The sequence below is a fragment of the Chelon labrosus genome (assembly GCF_963514085.1).
Source record: "Chelon labrosus genome assembly, chromosome: 19".
NCBI lineage: Eukaryota > Metazoa > Chordata > Actinopteri > Mugiliformes > Mugilidae > Chelon > Chelon labrosus.
Window position 1 is genome coordinate 11,231,783 of NC_140352.1, and position 6,000 is coordinate 11,237,782.

Here is a 6,000-nt window from a genome sequence, read left to right on the forward strand (position 1 = left end):
GAAGAGAAGCCCTTAATCCCCGGCCTAGTCTGAGCAAATATCCCCACCAGGCACGCTCCACACACACAGCCTTGATCAAAACAGCCGATGGAGCGACTGAGTCATCTCATTCAGTTTCAAGTTTGCTCTATCCGCCGTGGTATCTGTATCTTAAAGAGGGATCTTCGAACTCCAGAACCGAATTTTGAGTCTTTTCTGACGCACCACGCTCAGATGAAGCCGAGATAGCCGCGTTATATTCTCCAGGAAGGCAATCATGTCCTGCGTAACGACAAAAAAAATAAAATAAAATCTCTGGAGATGGAAAGTGTTTAAAGACACTCATTCCGAGACCAGATTGCACATCGTCCTCGTTGTGACAGGAGAGAGACACCGCGGCCTGCAAAAGAAACAAATGCCGTGCTGCAGCGAAAATTGTTGGTTTTCAGTTTAAAAGACGCCCTCGTGAAAGTGACCGATTGTTTGCTCGCGATGAAAGGGCACTGCACCCACGGTTTGCACGCTAGTAATAAAGCGAGGCGCTGCTCTTTGAACTGTCACTTCCCCATACCCAGGGTACAGTGGACGACACACGAAATTAGCAATTTAGATTGTCTGGGAGCGAGACTCTTTCCAGACATGTGTGTTTTGACTTTTCACGCATCCCCTCCTTAAGAGAACATTCTTCAAAAGAGCTGCAGCGTTTCAAAGGGTGATAATTGATCCTGACACATGATTAAAGATGTTTTCATGGGCAGCTCAGATTTTCCGTACTTTTGGAAGAAAAGCAGGGTGACAGGACTCTAAACAAGACGGCCAGATTGTCTGAAGGGCAGAGCCCTAATGTCTTCAAGGGAGGAGAAGTTCGCCCTCTTCAAGCAGAGGGCTCAGTGGGCCATGGCACTGAGTGCTGGAACCTTTTAGTAACACAATAGCAGAATAGATCTGCATGGTTGTTACAGTGCTGTATCTGTTTTTTAAGGTTTCGAATATAATCCTGTTTTGTTTTTGTTTTTTGCAGATTAAAGCCTCTATTCTAGCTTGCTAGCGTCCAATAATGTTAGGTAAGCTAAATGTGCACACTGTGACCTGTTGCCGGCACCAGTCAGGTCACTGACGTTGGCTATTCTGAATCAGATCCCAAAGAGATCACTTCGACTGGAGGTTCAATAAAGAAACCAGTCCACAAGAAGAGACACGGATGTGACGTAAGTAAGTGAATGAAGTTGAGAGGGCACCCGCGGTATGCTCTAAACCGGGTTATGTAGCTTCTTAGCTCCTCTGGTTTTCCCATTTGAATGGCGAATACAGTTTACAGCCACCTACCATATGGAGAGTTTTAGGCGGTTTAGACTTTGTCAATTTGACAGTTAAGCTACGGCGACCGGCGACCTGTTATCTATTCGCAGACGGGCAGCGGCTTGTTGTTCTTTGGCCAGCTGTTCCTCTCTCTGCCTCCGCATCCTCCTTTCAACGAGCTCCTCGTCCGTATACTCTGGCTCAAAGCGGTAAGGACGTCCATCACAAACAAAGTCGTCGTCCACAACCTCAGAATCGGAAAAATATTCAGCCATGTCGCAAAAAACTAGCAGTAGCAAATTACAGGTAAACAAGATGATCGTTGCGGGTGCGCGCGGCACTTAGAGATGACTTCATCCAGATCAGAGGTTAGTAGGTCAATCTACAGACCCCAGATGATGACAACCGGTAACTCCGGACTCAACGGGGAATAGTACTAGCACATCATAACAAAATATTGGTGAAATGAATGAGTTTCGCGGCAGATAATGCGTTATTTAGAGGCTGTGTTTCGGTGCCCCATTCACTCCCACTATATGGATATACGCAGATCTAAATATTGTCCAAACGACTCCAAATGACACCAAAGTTAGATGGGTGAGTAAACGATCGTATTTTATGCCAGAAATAAGGTCCAGGTTGTAAAAAACAGTAGTTCCCCTTTAATACTTTCCTACTTCCTTTCTTAATTCTTATCACATCAATTGGCTTCATGGGCTCTTGTGTTTTCTTCTTGCTCTGTTTGTCATTTAGACATAGCAACAACAAGAACATAGTTGGAGACAGAGGGGGGAGGGGGCAAAGTTGGACACAGAGCTGGAGTTGTTTTAGAGGGGAATTAGCCTATGTGGCCTGAAACAAATAGCTCTAAATAAATCATCCCTCACTTATTCCCATTCAGTGCACAGCCTCTGTTTGCCTTATGAATAAATGAGGACCCGCTCCTGTTTACTCCCACTCATTACAGACACTGGCCCGTCACACTCGGAGGTCCTCGCACACAAACGCACACGTTGCTGCATTACTGCTGAACATCACACATCCCCTTACACCTTCCATGCCGACCCCCCCCCAGCCCTTTTTTTATCCTTCAAGAAACTAAGAAGATGTAAAAACTCTCCACTGTCGTCCGACTCTGTCTTATTAACGCATCTTAAGTTTTTCTTTTTTTCTTTTGGTATTATTCCAGCAAAATACAAAAGAAAAAAAAAAAAAAAGATCCAACGCACGCAGAGAGCACACGCCGAGGCAAAAGGGGGCTTGTTAATAATTGAAGCTGTCAGAGTGCCACAGTGCTGAGTGAAGGGACAGCATGCAAACACCACAGAAGAAAAAGTCAGGGTTCCACTGAGTAATTATTTATCACCCGAGGCCATAGCTGCGGAGACAATGTGTTACTGGAGGGAGCCAACATGATGAAATAGCCTGGAGGAGACCCTCATGAGGTGTTACGGACTGATTCAATATTACCTTTCAGAGTGTACATTTCGTCGGAGCGGGTCATTGGGGTTGATGCAAAGATAGAGAGCCGGCGACGGGGAAATGCGAGCCGCTGGTCTGAACTGCCGCGAATGAGGCGAATTTGTCTCTTTGGTGAACTGAATTAGGTTCAGTCAGTCGCCGTTTGGGAGTTAACGCCGAGCGCCCCGTGGCATATAACACTGCGCGTGTTTATTTAGCGTCCCTCCCCATTCTGACACTCAACTTGGAGGGTTTCTCCACTCCCTCGTTTAGCCTTTCATTTAAGGTTCGCCTAGCTGTGACAAATGAGAGCGCAGCGAGGTTCATTGTGGAAAGTATGCATGAGCTCACGGATATGACAGGTACGGCGGTTTGTTACTCCGTGCCGCGCAAGGTTCGGGTGATGGATCTGTTTCTGGGATGCCTCGGTAATCAGCGAGGTTGCATGGAGGATCATTTACACACGCTGTCAAGTATTTCGCCACACACCGACTGCTGCGAGGTACGCTTGAGCGTGATGTATCGCCGCACATAACGCCGCCTGGCCTTTAAAAAACAGTCATAAACCTTGTGGACATTTCTAAAACGCGGCGCTCTTTTCTCAGCAGGCTTCGCGGTCGCGCTGGTGCACGGTATTTAACCTTTATGCAACAAGGAAAACCTCAAGGAGATGAAAAACATCTTTATTTAAAGCCTGTCCCGGACACAACGCTGAGTTTCTGACAAGCGCCAAGCACGCAAGACTAGAATTAACGCCTTGTAAAATTCACCTTGCATGCACAATCTGTAGACCTGGGATTCGGGCCTAGTCGTGGTAGCGCGGGTTTGGCTGAGTTTTATAGTGAACAACTGGTTGCTGGTGGGAATCCAGTGAGGGCTGTCGACTTCAACGCTGAGAACGCTGATACAGAGTCTTATTTTTAGACGTTGAGGAGCATCGTTTCCTGCGGAAATGGAGCCAATTGCTGGCACAGTTCATGACGCCTCAACTTTTTGCAACTGTGAAAAACAAGAAACCACACTGAAGCAGTTTGTGGATTAAATAACCATCACCCTTGAATTATACACCTATAATTCACCAGCGAGGAAACGTGGCCATGTAAGAGAAGCAGCTTTGTAGCGGCATTGGCTGTGTGTGACAGTCATTTACCATTCACTCCAGCTACAACATCTGTCATGTTGCGCTCCGTCCTTAGCCAGTCTATGAGCCACCTCCCACCCCGGAAAGAGTTTTAAGGCTGCTGCAGTTCATTTTCGATGGAAGCCTGCAACATGAAGCGGGCAAACTGACCCCCAACCCAACACTCGACGCCACGTGACAGGAGTGACGAACTACCCATCAGCTGATCTGGCTTCAACTTTCGTCAACGCTCCAGTGAAGCAGTGACCCGTCAGCCAGTCGCGTGCGTTCGTTTCGCCTCGCGATGACATAACTGTGACCTCCCTTCAGTGTAGCTGGACATTTTTGTAACTTCTGTCAATCGTAGTGTGAACTTTTGACCACAAAACAAAATTAGAGAAGATAAATAATGGCAGCTTCTAATCGTTTTGGGGTAGCCGGTACAATCAAGCGGTACCAGCATGATGCCTGGTTGGCAGCTCATTGAAAATATAGAACATTAACATTGCCCAGTAGCTGGGTAACGTGGACTTTCCGTGCCCGAATGACTTCTGGTGAGGGTTGTGGCTTGCAGGTGAAAGGAAGCAGCTGCCAGCTTGATGGCACATGTAACCAGCCCGAGGCCAGCAGCAGAAGCACACAAACAAAAGGTTGCTCAAACGTAAAAACCACCTCGAACACGGTGTCATCTAAAACTCTATAACACTGTTTCCACTGCACTTCACGTTCTCCAAAAGAACAGTGTGTGCACGACGGAAAGGGATACTGCTGGCATTTGCATACCTGCGTACATATGCAGCATAGACTGTGTCAGGTAAGCGATCCAGGTGCATGGCAGCGGAGGGGCTCGGGTGTAGAGTTTCAGGCAGCAGCTGGTGAGCGAAGCCCGGCCGAGGTCACCCTCAGGGACCCGGCCCCCTCGTCACCTACCCCTCCCCGAGCTCGGCTCCGCACTCCGCTCCCTGTCATCGTCACCCGATCTCATCTCTGCGCGCATGGGAACGGCAGCTCCGCCGCATGACAATGGGGCTCTTTTAATTATCGGGGACAGTGTCCTCGCTCAAGTGATGACAGCTAAAATGTATTGGCCCCGGTCATGAGACGAGCAGCTCAGGCATTCAGGCATGTAGCTTCAGAGGCATGGTGGTAATTGATCATATTGTAGAACTGTGAAGGCATAACAATGACCATAGGTGCACAGCGTTACTTTTAGCCAAGATTAGCGCGCTGTCAGAGCCTCCTGTAGTTGGAATTATTTCTAAGTAACTGCAGACAAAATACATCCACAATCCAATAACGGAAAAGTGGAAAGTATTGTTTTCTCCCTTAATCAGTTAAGGACATACAGACAAGTGACTGAAATCAATCATTTTCTTTAACAGAAGGACATACAGCAATGTGTTAGCTTGGCTCTCTACTGCTAATCATTTTACTGCTGAGACAACCAGAACAGGTCCTGCTTCCTTTTCCCAGTTTCCCCCGCTCAATTTATTTTACTGTTGACTCTTGATAGTAATCACAGTTAGCAGCACCGCTAACTTCATGCAACAAATTCTTGCACATGAGGTGATAACATATCCAACGTGCTAGGCCTACTCGAAACCTGCAAGGATCTACTTCGGTGTATTCAAGAGATGTATTTGTACCCTCAGTTCCTTTCTCATATCTGGTTAAAAACCACATCTCTTAATTTCCAACTGCTGTTAACAGAGCTAATTAATTATAAAGTAAATGGGCTGGCAGTGTCCTGTGTTTTTTACTGTCTAGGTTTTCATCTGCTTAAATCGTGCATTTTTGCTCTTTCATGAAGCGACAGCTAGCCATCTTGGCCATCATGACTATTGAGCGCATCCTCGATGGCGAATGCAAATTGTTTCCATGCGCAAGTGACGTAACATTCGTGAATTTGAAATGTTTTCTTTGCTCTATTACAACCTCCTTTAACTGGATCTCAACAAAGAGGTCTGACGCAAACAGAAGTTGTCTTAACTTTTAATTTAAAGAAAAGGAGCGAGCCCACAAGTGGAAGGAAGGGGGACCTGGTGTCTCCCCTCTAACCCTGTAAATCATGAAAGAAGAAAGACTTTCAGACCCATCAAGGTTAACAAAGCAGAAAATCTAAAGCACAAATACACAGCTCT